Consider the following 23,044-nt stretch of genomic DNA (forward strand, 5'->3'; position numbering starts at 1 on the left):
GTCTTGCCGAGATTCGAGAAGGCAGGTGTGTGTGTGATAGTAAGACAATTTAAATTGTCTTTGAGAAATAGAACAGTCTCGGTAAGACAATATAAATTGTCTTGCCGAGAGATGATATAACGCCGTGCAACGAGTAGTCAGTAAGACAATTTCATTGTCTTACTGAACTGAGCGAATATAAACTGAGAAAGACAATCTATTGTCTTACCGAGTTTGAGCAAATAAAAACGGTTCATCAAGACAATTAAATTGTCTTGCCGAGCCAGAAAGAAGAAATACAATGTCTTAAAGAAATAAAGTATTTATAATATGATTTTTGATTATTTTAAGATAAAACATTTTGCATTTAAAATCAAAAACCTATAATAAAACAATAATATATATATTACACGAATATTTTTTAAATTTCAACTTTAATTAAATATAAATATTTATGAATTTAACTTTAATTCATTAAAATGAATTAACTTAAAATCAAATATTTATGCTTAATTAATTTTGAAAAATACAAAATAAAAAGCAAATAATTATCTAAATGCTTAGAGAAAATTACAGGGGAGTAAATGAGCACTTAGAAAATTACAGACTAATATACAAGCATGCATAGCTACTCAGAATATTATCAGATAATATACTGAATATCATATAAAATCTAATAATATAGATATAATTACACAAAAAATTCACAAAAAATATGCAAACACATATAATACATATGAAAAATATATACAAGAGAACTATGTCATATTTAACATCCCTAACTCACAAACCAGCTTAGAGAAAGTGGATTCATCCAGTGGTTTCGTGAAGATGTCAGCAATTTGCTCACTCGTGGGTACAAAATGTAACACCACTGTACCATTCATGACATGTTCTCGAATAAAATGATACCTGATATCAATGTGCTTCGTTCTTGAATGTTGAACCGGATTGTTGGAAATGGCTATGGCACTTGTATTATCACAAAATATTGGAATTTTGTTTACTACAACACCATAATCATTTAGTTGATTCTTGATCCACAAGATCTGAGCACAGCAACTACCAGCAGCTATATACTCAGCTTCAGCAGTAGAAGTAGACACGGAGTGCTGCTTCTTGCTATACCAGGAAACCAACCGACGTCCTAGAAATTGACAGCTTCCAGACGTACTCTTCCTATCAATCCTGCATCCTGCATAATCAGAATCTGTATAGCCGGTTAAGTCAAAACCAGTATTCTTAGGGTACCAAATACCTAATCCAGATGTACCCTTAAGATATCTAAAGATTCTTTTGACGGCTATAAGATGTGATTCTTTAGGATCAGCTTGGAACCTAGCACATAAACATGTTGCAAACATGATATCTGGTCTACTTGCAGTAAGATAAAGTAAAGAGCCAATCATACCTCGATAGCTTGTAATATCAACTTTCTTACCAGATTTATCCTGGTCAAGCATTGTGGCAGTGGCCATGGGTGTCTTTGCCGGTGAAGAGTCTTCTAGATTGTACTTTCGAAGAAGATCTCTGACATACTTGGATTGGCAAATGAATATTCCATCTTCCTTTTGGCTTACTTGAAGACCAAGGAAGTAGGACAGCTCACCCATCATACTCATCTCATAATTACTCTGCATCAACTTAGCAAATCTCTTGCACAAGTTATCGTTAGTAGAACCAAATATAATATCATCAACATATATTTGTACAAATATCATATCCTTATCATGCAATTTGTAAAAGAGAGTTTTGTCTATGACACCTCTAGTAAAATTGTTTTCAATTAAAAACTCAGAGAGAGTGTCATACCATGTCCTTGGTGACTGCTTGAGTCCATAGACAGCTTTGAATAGGAAGTATACAAAATCAGCAAACTCTGGATTTTCAAAGCCAGGGAGCTGTTCCAGATATACTTCTTCTTCTAGCTTTCCATTCAGAAATGCACTTTTCACATCCATCTGATAAACCTTGAAGTTGGAGTGTGCAGCAAATGCAAGAAATATTCTGATGGCTTCAAGACGAGCAACTGGAGCATAGGTTTCATCATAATCAATTCCTTCTTCTTGTGAATAACCTTTTGCAACCAGTCTGGCTTTGTTCCTCACAACAATACCATCACCATCTAACTTGTTACGGAAGACCCATCTAGCTCCAATGGTAGATTTTCCTTTTGGTCTTGGAACCAGGGCCCAGACTTCTTGTCTCTCAAATTGATTGAGTTCTTCTTGCATGGAAAGAACCCAATCAGGATCAGCAAGTGCTTCTTCTATTTTCTTTGGTTCTAGTTGAGATAGAAACCCAGAGAATAAGCATTCATTTGTCGTAGCACTTCTAGTCTTGACACCAACATCAGGATCACCAATAATTAAATCAAAGGGATGATCTCTACTCCAAATCCTTTCCCTTGGAAGATGTGTCCTTGATGATTCAGCAGTATTATCATTTAGCTGAAATGTGTGACTAGTTAATCCATCAGCTCCCCCTGAGTTGTTGTCAGGTTGACTTGATGATCCACCACTGGCACTAGTGGAATCTCCAGTGTTTTCACCATTTCCTCCACCATTGCCTGGATCATTACCATCATTGTTGTCATCTCCTGTTGCAACCTCAGGTGGTATATCATCATCTGAATCAGAATCTGGATAGTTGTCAAACTTCAGAGACTCAGATGGATCAGCAGATTGTAGACTTGGAAGTTTAGTGTCATCAAATGTAACATTGACACTAACTTTCACTGACAGAGTGTCAATCACAAAAACTCTATAAGCAATTTTGGTATAACCAACAAAGATTGCTTCATATGCCTTTGGCTCAAACTTACTTAAGTTCTCTTCACCATCTTTAAGAACAAAGCACTTGGCTCCAAAGACATGAAGATGTTTGACATATGGTTTCTTGTTGTTATACAGATGAAAAGGAGTTTTCATGTGATCCTTATTGATCAAAGTTCTGTTCTGGGTGTAGCAGGCAGTGCTCACAGCTTCAGCCCAAAAGTACAGAGGAAGCTTTGCTTCAGCAATCATTGTTCTAGCAGCTTCAATCAGTGTACGATTCTTTCTTTCGACGACTCCATTCTGTTGTGGAGTCCTTGGTGCTGAGTACTGTCTGTTGATTCCCTTGTCAGAGTAAAAGTTGATTAAGGTTTGATTCTTGAACTCAGTTCCATTATCTGATCTTACAGCTTTTACAGGAACACCTTTTTCCAACTCAACCAACTTGATATGATCAATTACTGTCAGGGGAGTTTCATCCTTGGAAGCTAGGAAGTAAACCCATGTAAACTTTGAGAAGTCATCCACAATGACCAAAGCAAATCTTCCTCCATCAGTTGAAGTAATATTCACTGGGCCAAATAAATCCATGTGCAATGGTTCAGTGATACTATTGATAGTCTTGCTTTTGTGAGATGCTCTCTTCGCTTTTCCTTTTTGACAAGCTTCACAGAGATCATCAGATGTAAATTCTAGGGATGGCAAACCTATCACCAAATCTCTCTTGACCAGAGAGTTTATAGTTTTGAAATTGAGGTGTGAGAGTTTCTTATGCCATAGCTGACTGTCTTCAGAAGATGCTTTTGCATAAAAACAGTGATATTCATTTCCTGGTCCAGTAGATAGATCAGCTACAAAAATGTTGCCTTTCCTGATGCCACATAGTAAAGGACGTTTATCCTTGGTATGTTTGATTATACATATTTCCTTTTCAAAGTGAACATAATAACCCTTGTCACAAAACTGGCTGACACTAAGGAGATTATGTTGTAGTCCTTCAACTAGTGCAATTTCTTCTATGATGATCCTTCCAACTTTATACTTGCCATATCCAACAGTACGACCCTTGTTATTATCAGCAAAAGTTACTGTAGGTCCAGTTGCCTCTCTAAATTCTGTCAGCAGGGATCTATTGCCAGTCATGTGCCTTGACGCTCCACTGTCGAGCACCCAAACAACTCGAACAACTCCACTAGCACCCTGCAAAAGACCACTTGATTAAGCATTCTTTGGGACCCACACTTGATTGGGTCCAGCAAACTTAAAAAACTGATTTCTATCAGGTGTAACAACAGAGCCTCTTGGACTGATACTTGGTTCAGACTTGACTGAACTTACTTCCTTAACAACAGCCTTATAAACCTTAGTTTTAGGCTTTGGAACATAAGTCTCCTTCCTAACACGAGGAGGACTAGCAGTCTTTGCCCTAGCATACTTCTTGTTTGTGTGTTGTCTTGGTGACGTGTTTTCATTTTTAGCATGCAAATTCTTAAAATAAGCAGACATAGTATTGAAAGCACAAAGCATACAATTATCAACACCACAAAATTTATGGCATGCATCAAATACAGGAGCAATAGGAATATCAGTCACAATAGTAGGAACATCAACAGATTCTACTCTAACATTGTTAAAAGTTTTAAAGTTCTCAGTAGAATGGCATCTATTGTTTCTGTTCTTACTATTCACAAAGTTATTAGGCTTGTTGAACTTAGTTCTTTCTGAGTTGACACCTAAACCAGCTTTAGGCAACCTAACATTGCCTTTCACTTTTATTGGTTTCAGGTTTGTTAGAATCTCATCTCTCATTTCATTACTCTCTTTCATTTTAAGGTCTTCCTGTTTGAGTTCATATTTAATGACAACAGGAGTTTCTAACAGAGGTTCAGCTACTGAGGATTTAAACAAAGGATGAGGGGAATTTTTCAAAACAAAAGGAATTCCTCTCTCCTCAGCACTCTTCTTAAAGGGAGTAATGTTACTAGCCTTACCTACAGATTTGTTATAGTCAAAGCCTATTCCAACAGTTCTCTTGATCTCTTGTTTATCATTAAGCTCTTTAACTATAGTGGAGGCATCCTTAAAGGCCTTACATTTCACTTTCTCTTCGTCTAGCTGAAGTCTTAAAGCAACCTCACCTTTTTCTAGAACTCTGACTTTAGCAACTTGTAGTCCTAAATCCATGGTCAATTGTTCAATTTTAGGTTTCAATACATTCATCTCATTCATCTTATAAGCATGAATATCTAAGACTAACGTATCAATTTTAAGATTGGCAGCTTTCAACTTCTTAATAGCATCATCTCTTTCAAGTCCTAATTGCATAAACAGTTTAGGGCATGTAGGATCTACCTGAAAGCTTCCAGCAGGAGGAGGTGAAGATGATCCAGTATTAGCCATGAAAGCAACATTCCCTAGCTACTCCTCTTCATCACTATCTGTATCATCCCAGCTTTTGCCTTCTGCCAGATAAGATTTGCTTTTGAAGTTTTGACCTCCAGAAGTTCCCTGATGCTTTCTCACTAAGGCATCATACTTCTGCTTCAGCTCGTCGTACGAATCCTTTCTCTTTCCTTGAACCTTGGGATGCTTGCACTCAGTTGCAAAGTGTCCAGGTTCACCACAGTTGAAACATTTAAACTTGCTTCTATCCACCAACCCAGTCTTGTATCCTCCTTTGCTTGTAGAAGATGAATAACCTCCCTTCTGAAACTTACTAGCAGTAGGTATAGGAAGGGTTCTTCCGGAATCTCATGTTTCCAAACTTCTTGGCAAACAGTGACAGAGATTGATCTTCTAATAGTTCTAACTCTTCCATTGTATAGAACTCATCATCACCACTGGAAGAAGCAGTCTGACCCATCTCAGGTACAACAAACTCCTGAGTGGTTTTAGACGGAACAACAACATCCTTCTTTTCTTCCGGTGTAGGTGATTCAACAACTAGAGCTCTTGAATGGTTCTGTGTTTTACCCCATCCATATCTCTGCTTTGTCTGAGCTTGTTCCAGTTCATAAGTCTTCAGAACTCCGTAGAGTCTTTCCAGAGATATCTCATTCAGATCTCTGCTTTCCCTGATTGCAGTGATTCTGTGTTCCAGATGTTCAGGAAGGGTTAAGAGAAACTTCATGTTGACCTCTTTATTGTCGTAGTATTTTCCATTCAGATTTAAGTTGTTAATCAGATTATTAAGTCTGATAAATACATCTGAAATCCCTTCTCCGGAATTGGAACCAAACTGTTCATACTGAGCCATCAGTATTTCTTTCTTGTTCTCTCTTACTTCTTCGGAGCCTTCATTAATGATCTCTAGCGTATCCCAGATTTGCTTCGCATTCGTACAATTAACAACAGCATTGTACATGACAGGATCTAGGGATTCAACTAAGATCAGTTGGAGAGTGTCATCAAGGTTCATCTGTTCACTCTCTTCATCCGTGTACTCAGAAAGTTCTTTCGGAACAGTTTTATGAGGCATCAACACACCATCCTCTTCGTGTGCTATTATAAGCTTCATCGGAGTTGAAACACCCTTGTTCAAAATCCCGATGTATTGCCTGTTCGCAGTGCGGAGGAATAGTAACATGTGCCTCTTCCATAGGCCGAAGTGTTCTTTGCTGAACGGTGGGATTTTAATGCTACTAATCTTTTGTGTACTCATTTTTAAAGGTTTAAAGTGAATAGTGTTTGGATGACATTTGGATTACTGAAAGAAAAATATTTTAAATCAAAATTAAATTCGAATTAAAATATTTAGATTTGAAGTGAATAGTGTTTGGATGAGATTTGGATTTTTGAATGAAAAATATTTTTAATCAAAATTAATTTTTGGAATAAAATTAATTCGAATAAAAAATATTTGAACGTTACAGAGTGTGTATAGGATCTGATACGGAAAAATGGTATCAACCTCGCTCTGATACCAATTGTTAGGTTCAGATACGATTGTAGAAGGGGGGGGTTGAATACAATCGATACAAAATAATCGCGGAAGTGAATCTGATTGAATATAACTTGTTAATCAGATTTATAATTAATTAATATAACAATGTTTGAAGTCGTTATATAATTAAAAAGGTTCAGTTTTAATGTCCACTAAAGTTCGTAGAATAAATTCGACAGGGTATATTCTAGATTTAGTGATTAAAACAACCGGGTTATCAAAGCACAGAAAACTGTGGATATAACGATCAAGCAAGTTACGAACAACTTGAAAGCTTTACAAATGCTTTGAATATCAAAGTGATGAACACTTTCAAATGAAGAAACTAAGCCATATTTATAGGCAAAGCTTTGTACATGAAAGACAATCACTAGACAAGACAATTACAAGCTAGGAAAGACAAATACAAAGCGGGTATGACAATCTAGGCTTGGGCAAGACAATTCAAGGCAAGGAAAGACAATTACAGATTGTCTACCAAGCTTTAACCAAGTCAGAAAGACAATTAGAAGGGAAGGTATGACAATTCTAATGACAGAATGACAATCACTAGAATCGGCAAGACAATTCAAGATTGTCTTGCACACCTTCAAGCATTCGGCAAGACAAAAGGATTGTCTTGGCAGAGAAGAAACTCTCGACAAGACAAACCAATTGTCTTGGCAGAGGTGATAACTTCGGCAAGACAAACCCATTGTCTTGCTGCCACACTAAGTCATTCGGCAAGACAATTCAGTTGAATTGTCTTGCACACCATTGAATCACACGGCAACACAAGACAATTGAATTGTCTTGCACACTGACTTCATCCCATGTGGCCAGATCAGTAAGACAATCACTGATTGTCTTGCTGGGCTTGTTTTGGTGATAAAGAATGTAATAATGTAGTATATATAAAATAGAAAATTATTCACTTAATTAAGTTAATCATATAAATTCATTAATTAAATTAATTCGAGAGTGAATTAATTTAATAAATAAATTACATAATTAATATAACTATTTGAGAAGTGAAATAATAGTCTATTAAATATTTAATCACCCAATCTTCAGTAGAACTGCTTCCTGTCTTCTTTAAACTTTAATAACTTCTTCTTGATTTGTCGAACGAACGAACTACCACTTCTGCTTGACTTCAAATATTTAATTTGAATAACTGATACACAGATGTACTGTCTAGTTCATCTGTATCTAGTTAAATCAAATATTCTTCGTCATATAAACAATAAGAATTTGGTTAGTTCGTCGAGTCTTCGTCTTGTACGTACATCTTCATTAAATGGAATCTTCTGATGAAATAAAGTATAGAAACTTTATATCTTCTGAACTCCTGGACGTGCCACAAAAGATTATTTGTGCACTGAGGCTTGAACATATTAATGAACTTCTTTCAGTGGTGTGCAGCAGCATCCTGGAACTTATCTGACATATAATTCCCATAAATCATCTGACGTTCTTCGTACGGATTCCGATGAATTGATATTTACAGAGCTTTTTTATCTGAGTTGAGTTGTAGCTCTTTAAATACAAATAGGCTGAACATATGCCTTTCAGACACCTTCACCAGATAATCAACAGGGTATTCTGGAACTGATTCCTGATCCAAGCGAAGAGTACCAATGTGCTTGCCTGTAATGAACTTGACAGAATATGGGTTTCTAACAATCTGAGGACTGCTATTTCCCGAATTCTGTCACGAAGAAGTTCATTCAGTTTAGAGCTTTGTCTGACTTTGTTGAGAATCACCCATAGTTTAGTAATAGATAATTGTTAGGTCCAAAGTATCGTAGAAGGGGGGGTTGAATACGATACTCACTACAATTTAAAATTCTTTCGAATCTTGCGGATAAACAAATTGCAGTTCTGTAATGGGTTTCGTGTTCCGGATATTTATTGGGTCGGTTTATGAGGATATGAAAATATTAAACCAACACATAATATTTTTCCAAGGTATATCTGTATATTGATAAATACCTCGAAGGGTGCTATAAATCCAAACCCGAAGGTTGGCTACAATGACCACTCCTCTAAATATTACAAGCCCTATCCACTACAAATATTTATGGTACAAAACTAGGCTAGGGTGTGCGTATATTTGAGAGGGAGTTTGTGCGTAGCACTTGACCATCCATCCCGAAGGATGTGTGTAAAGAGCACAACTTACATATTTATAGGCTTCATAAACTAACCATAGTTAACGAGTTCGTCCTGGACGAATTGAGTTCGTTCTGGACGAACTCATATTTAACCAAGTGTGGTTAAACCTGAGTTTGCTCCAGGATACACACACACATATATATGTATATATATATATATATGTTAGGTCCTGAAACGATTGTAGAAGGGGGGGTTGAATACAATCGTCACTAAAAATCGCGGCGGAATAATCTAATTTGAATTAAACTTGTTAATCAGATTTTAATTAATTAATATAACAATGTTTTAAGTCGTTATATAATTAATAAGGTTCGTTTTAATGTCCACTAAAGTTCGTAGAATAAAATCGACAGGATGTATTCTAGTTTAGTGATTAAAACAACCGAGTGATCAAAGCACAGAAAACTGTGGATATAACAATTGCAAGTTACAAACAACTTGAAAGCTTTTACAATGCTTGAACAACTTTGAAATGAAGAAGTGAAGCCATATATATAGGCAAATCACTTGGAACTAGGTATGACATTGAAAGGAATGACTTAGTAGCTTAGGAATGACATTACAAAGCAAAGCCATGCCAAAAGGAAGGAAGGAATGACATTTAAAAGGAATGTCATACTGGTACAAACGGTATGACTTAATTTCCTTGGCCTTCAAGGGTCATTTGGCATGACATAACTAGCTAAAGTCATGAGGGATAAGGAGGTATGACTTTATAAGACATAGAGATGCAAAGGGTATGACTTAATAAGTCATAAGGATGCAAACGGTATGACATTCAAAGAATGTCATACTGCATCACACGGTATGACTTAATGAAGTCATGATGGATGAGTCAGAGCAAAGGACACGGTATGACTTTCTTTTAGAAAGTCATGCCGCCTGTTAAAACCATGCACACCTCACCAGTATGACTTGTTTAAGTCATGACTAACAAAGCCATAAAGAAGGACACGGTATGACATTTCTAAAGAATGTCATACCGACCCTTTTCAACCTTAAAAACAGTTTAAATAATTATATAAATATTAGATAATTACTCACTTAATTATATTAATTATATAAATTCATAAATTAAATTAATTCGAAGGTGAATCAATTTAATAAATAAATTATACAACCAATTAAATTATTTTGATAAGTGAGATAATTAAATAAATACTTATATAAATGTATATCTTCATCAGCAGAGACTTCCGGCTTGATTAAACTTTGTAGATCTTTGTCTTGATTGAACGGCCACTTGTAGTTGATGCAGAATACTTAATTAGAGAAGCTGACACACAAATGTACTGTCTGGTTCATCTGTATCTAGCTGAATTAAATATTCTTTATCAAATAAACATTTGAGATGTGGCTTGTTCGTCGATTCTTTGTCTTCGTAGTTCATCTTCATTAGTAACAATAGTATGGAATCTTCTGAATAAATAAAGTATTAAAACTTTATACCTTCTGGACTTCTGGACGTGCTACAAAAGATTATTTGTCCACTGAGGCTTGAACATATTAATGAACTTCTTCCTATGGTGTGCAGCAGCATCCTGAAATTCTTCAGACATATAATTTCAATAAATCACTTGACGTTCTTCGTACGGATTCCTTCAACAGTACTTGCTATTTACCTTGCTTTCTTATCAGAGTTGAGTTGGTACCTCTTTAATTACAAATAGGCTAAACATATGCCTTTCAATCTCCCCCTATTTGTTTGTTAATATAACATGCAAATTATTGAGAGGATAACTCAACTAACTGATAAGACAAAGGATTAAACATGAATTGTAAATAGCAAAAAGTTTCTGGTATTTCATAAAACATTCACCAGAATTCAAAAGATTACATTAGATTACAAAAGGATGTTCTTACTGAACATATATTACAAATCCCTAATGAATCTAAAGATCAACTTCTCCTTCTTCGATATCAGAAGTATGAAGGATAGGAGTTGACGGTTCTTCCCTGGTTGGCACTTCAGATGTAGTGGATTCACCACGCTTCTTTCGTTCCTTTGCCAGAGCCAGTTGATGAAGTACTTCCAAATCCACAGGGTCTTCGCGGAAGTCTGATGGCTGAGATTTTGTAACATTTTTCATCCTTCGAAAGTACTGAGCAACATTCTTTCGAGTGCAGTAAGCAAGAATCACATCATCAGCATCAGACTTAGCTTTAGAAGCAAAGCCCTTGGTTCTTAAAAGAGTGGAGGCAAGAGCAAGTTGTTTAGCTGGATACTTTGGCAAGGCTTCTTCGTTGAGATAGACAGTGCTGAAGATCTCCTTGTGAACGAACTTAACACAGTAAGGATTCCTGACAACCTGAGGACTGTTGAATACAGCTTGTTCCAGCAGTTTGTCACGAAGGAGTTCATTCAGGTTGGAGCTTCGCCTAACCTTGTTTCGAAGCACCCAGAGCTCAGATACAGAGAATGATTTCAGAGATTCGACAGATAGTCTGAAAGAACCATTCCTCTGTGTATAGACAATTAGCTCCCATTGCTCTAGCAAATTGTTGACCCCCACAGTCACATAATTTAATTCCAAAGCAAAGGCATGCATAAAGACATCCTCGTCAGGGTTTACCTCTCTAAGATCATAGATCAGAGATAAGAACTTTTTGTCGTCGAAAGGCTCCCTTTGAGGTCCATTAGAGATTCTTCTTGCAATGTCCCAGCTTTTTCCTTCTTTCCTCCTTATATCAAGATTCTTCTGCTTGATTGCAGCATCATAGATTTTCTGTTTCTCGATCTTGATTTGTTCTTCTGTGATCAATTTGTCCTCTAGAAGTTTTTGGAAATCACGAAGCTTACGCTTCCTAGCTTCATTTTCAGCTTTGAACTTCCGGACATTCTCCTCATGTTCTAGGTCAACAGGTTCATCATCCTGAAACAAATAACCCTCATCAAATTTACCTTCTTCTTCTTCTGCTTGACGATAGGTAGCATCGAAGATGTCATCATCATCCATATCCTGTGGATAGTCATCATAACTATCAGAATTGAAAACATTGTCGGACTGATGTAACGGTTCTTTGCCTTTAGACTTATGAGTTTCTTTGTCAGGGGCAGACCCAGAAGTGGTATTATCTTTGTTGCTTTGATTTGAGCTATTGCCTCTATCATCCCTGTCACCTTTGTCTCTATTCTCCCCCTTAGTTGAGGGATCCTCTCCAGAGGGTTGATCATCAGACTTGTTGGAGTTCCTGAGGAGTTGATCTAGTTTACTGTCGATGGTCTCAAATTTGGACATGTAAAGCTCATGATTAGATCTCATCTCAACAGCTAACTCATGGATTTCCTCTTTAAGCTCATCCCTGTAAGAACTGGATGGCCTCTCCTCAGCTTTCTGTTCCAGGGTCACCAACTGTGCACCCTTGAGCTTCTCGTTCTCAGCAATCATTCTGGCAAGCTCAGCTCTTAGCTTTGCCATTTGTTCCTCAAACAGAGCAGGGTTAGTGTGTGCACTCACCTCACGTACACTCAAAGCTGTTTCACTAGCCTCACGTGCATGTGTATCGCTCGGTGTTTGCCTTACATCACTCTGTTCAGTCACTCTTCCTGCTGTACCTGTATATACTACCAATGTCCCCTGAGATGGGTTCAAAGGTAGTGGAGGAACAAATTGTCCTCTGGACGCCTGTGAGGGCAGATTAACTTGCATGCTGCCAAGTTCCGCCTGATCAGAAAAGAAAGGGTGATCAGCAAAGTTTTCATAAATAATACATTGATTTTGAAAATCTGTGCACTCAGTAAACATAGTAACCTGTGTATCTGTTTGGGCTGGCACTAGCGTGAGTGCTAGCGCAGTGCTTGACTCTGTACAAGTTACCGCGGCCGGACGGTCAATTTCAATGGCCACATCCTGTAGAGAGAATGGGTCCAGAGACTGTTTATCTTCCATTTCAAAATCTGAGCCTTGTTGGGAAGGTACAGATGAGGCTACAGTTGTCTCCAAGGTTTCCACCCTTTGCTTCTTTGAGGGAGACAGAGCTGTGGGTTGACTCATTAAACTACTCGAACTCCGTTTCCTCGCAACTTTACGAACAGGTTGCATTGAAGTGTTGGTTGATGTGTTTGGAGAAACGAGAGTTTGTTGAATTGAATCGTCAGCTAGGTTATGAACCTGTGTGTTGTCAGGTTCATTGCTGGTAGGCTGGAAAAAAAAATCAAGGTCACAAACAAGATCACAACCATAATCTGACGTATCAACATTAAAATTAGATGATAAGTTAGAAAGTACCTGAGCTACCTGTAGGTCCTGACGAAAGGACTGCAGCTCCGGGTTGATAGGAGAGTCAGAGGGAAGGGGTTGTGAGGTAGATTGTGTTTGTGGGATGATTTGGGATTGTGTTTGGTGTGGGAGAGGTTCAGATGAAGATGGTTGATGCTCGAAGAGATCATAATCCAAATTTTGATCTTCAAATGAAGGGTCAGATTGTTGTTGTTGATGGATAGGGGAGTGATATGATGATTGGTTGGATGAATGGTGTGAAGATTGTGCTTCTTGGGATTTTTGAGGTGAATGCTGCTGTTGTTGTTGTTGTAGAAGTTGTTGATGATGGTGTTGTGCAGGTTCTTGAATCTGCAGGGGTTGAGGTTCTTGAGGTTGCTGCGGTTGTTGTTGTTGTTGTAGAAGTTGTTGTTGATGTTGAAGTTGTTGAGGTTGAGGTGGAGGAGCCACTTGAAGTTGATACGGTTGAAGAGGAGCATTGAACATCTGGAGCATGTGAGGAGTGGTGATTAGTGGAACACTGGTAAATTTATTCTTGTTGTCCAACTGAGTCATCAACTTGGAACAGGCACGAGGAACTGGTGCCACAGGAGAATTAGAGTAGTGTTCCTTCTCAGCGTCAGTCAATTTGTCATTCAGAAACAGCATAATAAACCTTGGATAAAAGCAAGAGACTTTGGCATTCTGCTCAACAGATCTGTTTCTCAGTGGTCCCAACTTGGTAAGAATGGATTGGAGTATAAGCTTACCAAAGTTGATCGGTCGATTAAAAGCAATGCAGAATCCAATCTTCTGAAGCAAGGAAGTTATAACGTTGAAGTTCTTGCGAGTGGTAGGGGCAAACACTTTAGCCAAAGTGTCGAAGAAAAGGTCCCACTCGGGTGTCAGATTGCCTTTCAACATCCTAGGCAAATTGATCTCTCCCTGATACAATATCGTCTCAAAGAATTGGGTGAGTTCAGCTTCAGTAGGGAGTTCAGCAAAATTCTCCCTCGGAAATCCAAGAATCCTATTCACATCGTCAGAGTTGATATGAATGGTACGTCCTCTATGTACTTCTCCAGACATTCGATAATTATCCAACAACGTAGTATTTAACGCTGAAGAGTAGAAATCCTGTATCGGTTGAATTTGGAGTTCTGCAGAGGCTGTAATAGCAGTGCTGACGAGCGAATGACTATTCAGAAAACGGACCCACGGCCTAAAACGTGCCAAACTTGCCTCGGGGTCGAAGAATCCATTCAAGTTCGTCTCCTCAATTACAAAGCGACCGGCCATTTTTAAAATTAAAAATTGAATTAAGTGAGAATTTTTCAAATAAAATATTAATTTTCAAATTTCTCACAAATTTCAATTAATAATTAAATATAAATAAATTAATTAATTAATAATTCGAATTAATTGAGTAAATTCGAATTAAAACTTAATTAATCTTAAAATGGCTCAAATTAGTCTCCAAACAATGCCTTAATCTCAACTTAGTCCAAAAATCCCAAAAACACTCTTAAACCCCAAAATTCGAAATACCAAGAAAGAGGGTTTCAAAAGTTTTGAATCAATCCACCAAAAACTGATCTAAACGGATATCCACAGCCAATTAATCACAAACTCAGTGGAGAATCGTTCGAAATCGGTGATAAAACCCTTGACTCGGTCGAACTCAGTGAAACGGGTTCGAATAACTCAAAATTCCGGCAGCAATTCGACTGTATTTGCAATAAAAATGAGTAACCAGCAAGTGTAATACACTTGTAAATCGAAACCAGCAAGTTTTGGGGTTAAAACTTGAAAACCGAAGCTTCAACAATAGAGGGCTGTAAGTATGCGTGTGTGTGTAAATGATGAAGTGGGGAAGATGATTAAAAGCGGTATGGCTTTTGATAGAAAAGACATGGGCGATTTAGGGGTCGGTACGACATTATAAGGAAATGTCATACCGTGCTCTTGAATATGTCATTCTCGAGCAGGCGGTATGACATTCCTAGAATATGTCATACCGACGAAGGCAGGTGCATGAACAAACTCGGTATGACTTTCTTTTTGGAAAGTCATGCCGCGTAGAAGAGGCTTATCAGCGAAGCTACAGCCGGTATGACATTTTATAAAAATGTCATACCGAGCTTAAAAACTGATAAATAAAAAAAATAAAAAATAGAATATTAGATTTTTGATTATATATATTTTGTAAAATTCAACTTTAATTAAATATAAATAATTATGAATTTAACTTTAATTCATTAAAATGAATTAACTTAAAATCAAATATTTATGGTTAATTAATTTTGAAAAATACAAAATAAAAACATATAATTATCTAAATGCATAGAGAATATTACAGGGGAGTATGCAGCACTTAGAAAATTATAGAGACACATATGAACATGCATAATTACACAGAAAATTATCAGATAGTTTACAAACAATTACATAAAACCTAATAAAATAGATATAATTACACAGAAAATTCACAAAAATATCTAATAATATATAAAATACATATAAAATATATACAAAGAGAATCATGGCATATTTAACATCCCTAGCTCACAAACCAACTTAGAGAAAGTGGATTCATCAAGTGGTTTCGTGAAGATGTCTGCAATCTGATCAGCCGTGGGTACGAAATGTAACACCACAGTACCATTCATGACATGTTCTCGAATGAAATGATACCTGATATCTATGTGCTTGGTTCTGGAGTGTTGCACTGGATTGTTTGAAATGGCTATGGCACTGGTGTTGTCACAAAATATTGGAATTTTGTCGACAGAAATACCATAATCATTTAATTGATTCCTGATCCAAAGAATCTGAGCACAGCAACTTCCAGCAGCTATGTACTCAGCTTCAGCAGTAGAAGTGGACACTGAGTGTTGCTTCTTGCTGTACCAGGAAACCAACCGACGTCCTAGAAATTGACAACTTCCAGACGTACTCTTTCTGTCAATCCTGCAACCTGCATAATCAAAATCTGTATAGCCGGTTAAGTCAAAACCAATATTCTTAGGGTACCAAATACCTAAACCAGGTGTACCCTTAAGATATCTAAAGATTCTTTTGACGGCTATAAGATGTGATTCCTTAGGATCAGCCTGAAACCTAGCACATAAACATGTTGCAAACATGATATCTGGTCTACTTGCAGTAAGATAAAGTAAAGAGCCAATCATACCTCGATAGCTTGTGATATCAACTTTCTTACCAGATTTATCCTGGTCAAGCTTTGTGGCAGTGGCCATGGGTGTCTTTGCCGGGGAAGAGTCTTCTAAATTGTACTTTCGAAGAAGATCTCTGACATACTTGGATTGGCAAATGAATATTCCATCTTCCTTTTGGCTTACTTGAAGACCAAGGAAGTAGGACAGCTCACCCATCATACTCATTTCATAATTACTCTGCATTAACTTAGCAAATCTCTTGCACAAGTTGTCGTTAGTAGAACCAAATATAATATCATCAACATATATTTGAACAAATATCATATCATTATCATGCAATTTGTAAAAGAGAGTTTTGTCTATGACACCTCTAGTAAATTTATTTTCAATTAAAAACTCAGAGAGGGTGTCATACCATGTCCTTGGTGATTGCTTAAGCCCATAGACAGCTTTGAATAGGAAGTACACAAAATCAGCAAATTCTGGATTTTCAAAGCCAGGGGGCTGTTCCAGATATACTTCTTCTTCTAGCTTTCCATTCAGAAATGCACTTTTCACATCCATCTGATAAACCTTGAAGTTGGAGTGTGCAGCAAATGCAAGAAATATTCTGATGGCTTCAAGACGAGCAACTGGAGCATAGGTTTCATCGTAGTCAATTCCTTCTTCCTGAGAATAACCTTTTGCAACCAGTCTGGCTTTGTTTCTTACAACAATGCCATCACCATCTAACTTGTTACGGAAGACCCATCTAGATCCAATTGTAGACTTTCCTTTTGGTCTTGGAACCAGGGCCCAGACTTCTTGTCTCTCAAATTGATTGAGTTCTTCTTGCATGGCAAGAACCCAATCAGGATCAGCAAGTGATTCATCTATTTTCTTTGGTTCTAATTGTGAAAGAAAACCAGAGAATAGACATTCATTTGTCGTAGCACTTCTAGTCCTTACACCAACATCAGGATCACCAATGATCAGATCAAAGGGATGATCTCTGCTCCAAATCCTTTCCCTTGGAAGTTGTGTCCTTGATGATTCAGCAGTATTATCATTAGGCTGATGTGTTGATAAGTGGTATTTATACACACTTATAGGCCTTCATTTCCACTTAAATTGGGTGGTTGTACTTAAGTGTTTAGTGTCTTTTGATGTGTTTTTAGTGTTTTTCTGTGCAGGTCACGAGTTGAGGTGATGAAGTGATTTTCTATCATTTTAGGTTGTTTTTGGTGCATTATTTGCAAGAATAGAGAATTGTGGATTCATCACGACTTGGGATTTTGTGGGTACATCTTCTACAAACCCTCATGAGAACACACTCGTCCACTAGAGCTATCTAGGGGTTTAAAGGGCTTGTTGCATGTGCTAAATGCAACCGTGATCACCTACGGAAGTGGTACTAGAGCGAGGAAGGACATGCACGCGAGAACGAGCTGAAAAAACGAAGAATAGGGCTGCCAGTGGCAGACAGTAGCGCGCCCGCGCTAACCTCTAGCGCGCCCGCGCTAACCTCTAGCGCGCCCGCGCTACCTACTGCTGCCACTAGCGCGCCTGCGCTAGTTTAGCGCGGCCGCGCCCTCCAGAAGTGCTCCGGGCCGATTTTTACAGCTTTTCTGATGGATTTTCGCAGCGGACGAGGCCCGGTTGACTTAGTCAAAGCATTTTAATTTCTCAAGTGTAAAAACCCTAGCCTCGAAGTAGTTTTAGATCGTAGAATATCGGATTATAGTTTTATCAGTTTTTCTCTTGTAATCAAGCACATTATCAGTTTTGTATTGGATCGTTCTTCGCGAGGAAGTGACAGTTTCGAGCGAGATCGTGAACATCAAATCTGTAACGTTGTGTCTTTATTATTAATTCAAGTACTTTTATTCCGTTTAATTCTCGTCTTTTATTTATCATGTTTTTGTTAGAACCCATGATGTCGATTAGTTCGATTATGAACTAACCGCCTTCATGGGATTCTAATGGACTTATCGATGTAGTCTAGCGAAGAATATTACTTGGTTGATTGTGTGACGTACGTTGATTTCTTTGCATGAGCCGTGCTTATTCTTCTTAGGAGCGTAGCTAACTTCTAAGTTGTTTGTTAATTCTTTCTGAAGCGAGAGTGGATGATTGAATTTAGAACTATGCCATGTAAACATAGGATTATGTGAATGAAACATAATTTGTGGTAGACTTGAACTAATTTTATCACCCTGTGTAATCACGATAGACGACTTGTTATTAAACCTCTCTCCTTACACTACCGCTATAGAGATATAGGGTCTGAGCTTTATTGGTGTCCATGAGATTTCTGTCTTAATTGCGGATTTTGATTGGTATGATATGTGTGCAACGAGAGTTGGCATGTATTACTTTAGTGTTGTCTGATTAGGATCAACAGTCGCATGTTAATCAGTAATTTCAATTCTAGATGAATTCGATAATGAAGTTAGAATCCCATGTGTTTTCCTATTCTGAATTTGATTAGTAATTTTAGTTATTAGTATAAAAGAAACCATCTTTGTTAATTGTCTTGGCAGTGATAATTGATCATACATTGTTGCATAGGTGCGTATTCTTAATTCACCAGTCTCTGTGGGATCGAACTTAATATATTACTTGTGATCATGTGCGCTTGCGTGTAGATTTTTGCGAACAAGTTTTTGGCGCCGCTGCCGGGGACTCGGTGTTAATTAAGTAGTTTATGTACTTGTCATCAGTGTGCATTAAAATTCACTGACTAGGATTCTATTCTCTTCTCACTTTTCTTCTTTTCTTTATTTCAGGTACTTGGATCGCGTTTATGCTAACACGTTCTCAAGCTCGTAAAAAAGCAATTGATTCATCTTCATCTTCTTCTTCTGATTCTGAAACAATGACAGAACCTGAAGCACAAACAGACAGTAAGGCATTGAAGGATTTCTCTATGCCAAAGATCGATGATATCCAGTCAAGCATTGTCAGGCCTGCAATCGCAGCCAAAGCCTTTGAAATCAAACCAGGAACTATTCAAATGGTCCAGAACTCGGTACAGTATGGGGGTTCTCCTACTGAAGACCCTAATATGCATATACGTAATTTTATAGAGATCTGTGACACTTTCAAATTTAATGACGTCTCTGATGATGCTGTGAAGCTAAGGCTTTTCCCATTTTCACTGAGAGATAAGGCGAAGGGATGGTTACATTCTTTACCTTCTGGTTCTATTACTACATGGGAAGATCTAGCTCAGAAATTTCTCACTAAATTCTTCCCCATGGCAAAGACTGCTGCACTACGAAATGCTCTATCTCAATTCTCTCAACAATCAGGGGAAACATTCTGTGAAGCATGGGAGCGATATAAGGAGATGCTAAGAAAGTGTCCCCACCATGGCATGCCGGATTGGATGCAAATAAACAGTTTCTATAATGGTCTTGGACCTCAATCCAGACCTATGCTTGATGCTGCTTCTGGCGGTGCACTATGGGCTAAAAGTTATGAAGAAGCTTATGATCTTATTGAAATGATGGCTGCTAATGAATATCAGAACCCTACTCAAAGACTTACTCAAGGGAAGGTAGCCGGAATTCTTGATCTGGACGCGTCTACAGCTATAGCAGCTCAACTTAAGGCTCTCACGATGAAAGTCGATTCTCTGGCTCACCAAGGAATTCAACAGCCAATCTCTATTTGCGAATTATGTGCTGGTACTCATGCTACTGATCAGTGTGCCATTTCTAGTGAATCAGCACAATTTGTGAGCAACTTCCAGAGAGGTCAACAGCCTGCTCCAGCTACTTACCATCCTAACAACCGAAATCATCCGAATTTCAGCTGGAGTAATAATCAAGTTATAATCAGCCTCAACAAGGATTTCAACAGGGACCTAAACAGTATAGTCAGGCTGGGACTTCACAACAGTATGCACCTAAACAGCCATATCACCCTCCGGGATTTCAGAATCATGGGCAAACAACTAACGAAAGGTCTGACATGGAAGAGCTAAGACTCATGTACAAGAGTCAGGCAGTAACTTTAAAAGCCTTGGAGACACAAGTCGGTCAGTTGGCTAACGCTTTATTAAGCAGACCACAGGGGAATCTCCCTAGTGATACAGAGGTACCAGGTAAGAGGGACCCTAAAGAGCAAGTCCAATCCATTACGCTGAGATCTGGAAAAACTACAACAGGGCTTACCTCAACATTAGTACAAGATCAGGATGATGAACCGCAAGAAATTCCAGCAGAACTTCCTTCGAATACAAATGGCATAAAACCTACTGTTGAAATGGACAAGGCTATCCCTACAGCTGCTCCAGTATCAAAGCCATTATATCCACCACCTCCGTTTCCTAGGAGGTTAAAAAAACAGCAGCTGGATAAGCAATTTGGTAAATTCCTTGAAGTTTTCAAAAAACTTCACATCAACATTCCGTTTGCTGAAGCACTCGAGCAAATGCCTAGCTATGCCAAGTTCATGAAGGGTATTCTTTCAAAAAAGCTAAAGCTCGAGGAGTTAGAGACAGTAGCTCTAACAGAGGAATGTAGCGCTGTGCTTCAACAAAAATTACCACCTAAGCTGAAAGACCCGGGAAGCTTTACTATCCCTTGCACTATTGGGAAGTTCTCTTTTGATAAGTGTCTATGCGACTTAGGAGCTAGCATCAATCTGATGCCTCTATCTATCTTCACACAACTTGGCCTGCCAGAGCTCAAGCCGACAAACATGTCTTTACAACTAGCTGATCGTTCGATCACATATCCGAGGGGTATAATTGAAGATGTGCTAGTCAAGGTTGATAAATTAATATTTCCAGCCGATTTCGTGATTCTTGATTTTGAAGAAGACAAGAGAATTCCTATCATCTTGGGTAGACCCTTTTTAGCCACCGGCCAAACTTTGATCGATGTACAAAAAGGGGAACTTACAATGAGAATACAAGACCAGACGGTCACGTTCAACGTATTCAATGCAATGAAATTACCAACTGATGAGGAATCTTGTTTCAGTATGGATGTACTTGATTCTACGGCAGAAACCAATAGCCAGCGGATTTTGCAGGATGATGTATTGGAAGCAATCCTTACCAATGATGAGGAATTGGATAGTGAAGAAGAATTGGAAGAAATCCATCATCTTAACTCATCACCTTGGCGAAGGAATTTTGAACCACCTGTCGAATCTCTTGGCTTGGAGGAACAAAAGGAAGATCATAAACCATTACAACCATCAGTAATCGAAGCACCTAAACTTGAACTTAAACCGCTACCGGATCACTTGAGGTATGCTTTTCTTGGTGAAAGTTCTACTCTTCCTGTTATTATTGCAGCTAACCTGTCAGGTGAAGAAGAGGAAAAACTTTTGAGGGTGCTAAGGGAATTCAAAACAGCCATTGGGTGGACTATAGCTGATATCAAGGGAATCAGTCCATCCTTTTGTCAACACAAAATCCTCATCGAAGAAGGAAGCAAACCTTCAGTGGAACAACAGAGAAGGTTAAATCCTATCATGAAGGAGGTTGTAAAGAAAGAGATTCTTAAATGGCTCGATGCAGGTATCATATATCCCATTTCAGATAGCTCATGGGTGAGTCCAGTACAATGTGTGCCTAAGAAAGGAGGCATGACAGTAGTAGCCAACGAAAAAGGGGAACTCATCTCAACTAGAACTGTCACTGGTTGGAGAATCTGCATGGATTACAGAAAGCTGAATAAAGCTACAAGGAAGGATCACTTCCCTCTGCCTTTTATTGATCAGATGCTTGACAGGTTGGCTGGTCATGAATTCTATTGCCTGTTGGATGGGTATTCTGGCTATAATCAGATTGCTATTTCTCCGGAGGATCAAGAAAAGACAACCTTTACATGTCCTTATGGTACATTTGCATTCCGAAGAGTACCTTTTGGCTTATGCGGTGCACCAACCACTTTTCAAAGGTGCATGATGGCAATATTCTCAGAGATGATCGGCATCAATGTGGAGGTATTCATGGATGATTTTTCTGTATTCGGAACATCTATGACGAATGCCTCACGAATCTGAGAATGGTTCTTAAGCGATGTGTGGAATCTAATCTGATTCTCAATTGGGAAAAATGCCATTTCATGGTGAAAGAAGGAATCATATTGGGACATAAAGTATCTGCCAAGGGACTGGAAGTTGATAAAGCGAAGGTGGAAACAATTAAAAATCTCCCTCCACCACTCTCAGTTAAAGGCATCCGAAGCTTCCTTGGTCATGCAGGTTTCTATCGAAGGTTCATCAAGGACTTCTCAAAAATTTCTAAACCTCTTTGCAATCTGTTAGAGAAAGTCATTCCATTGAAATTTGATGAGGAGTGCTTGGAAGCATTTGAAATCTTGAAAAAGAAGTTGACATCAACACCTATCATCACTGCACCTGATTGGAGTAAACCATTCGAATTAATGTGTGATACCAGTGATTATGCTGTAGGAGCTGTACTGGGCCAGCGTACAAGTAATGTGTTTCATGTTATCTATTATGCCAGCAAAACATTAAATGATGCACAATTGAACTACACTACTACTGAAAAAGAACTTCTAGCTATTGTCTTTAGCTTTGAAAAGTTCAGGTCTTATCTTCTTGGAACAAAGGTGGTGGTATACACTGATCATGCAGCCATTCGGTATCTCATTTCAAAGAAGGATTCCAAACCAAGGCTAATTCGTTGGGTTCTATTACTCCAAGAGTTTGATGTAGAAATAAAAGATCGGAAGGGCACAGAAAATCAAGTAGCAGATCATTTATCCCGACTAGAAGATCATAGCAAACAAACTACCGATAACACTCTTATTAATGAATTCTTCCCAGATGAACAGTTGTTTGGAG

At 38.1% G+C, this 23,044-nt stretch overlaps 1 non-coding gene across 1 annotated transcript; it reads right to left on the bottom strand.

Moving 5' to 3' along the window:
• Window positions 1-19,484: 19,484 nt before the first annotated feature.
• Window positions 19,485-19,591, bottom strand: LOC135151890 (small nucleolar RNA R71). Its single transcript, XR_010290797.1, has one exon. It is a non-coding gene; the product is annotated as a small nucleolar RNA R71 (small nucleolar RNA).
• Between the last annotated feature and the right edge of the window lie 3,453 nt (window positions 19,592-23,044).

The sequence above is a fragment of the Daucus carota genome, chromosome 3 (genome assembly GCF_001625215.2).
Source record: "Daucus carota subsp. sativus chromosome 3, DH1 v3.0, whole genome shotgun sequence".
In the NCBI taxonomy this organism is placed as follows: domain Eukaryota; kingdom Viridiplantae; phylum Streptophyta; class Magnoliopsida; order Apiales; family Apiaceae; genus Daucus; species Daucus carota.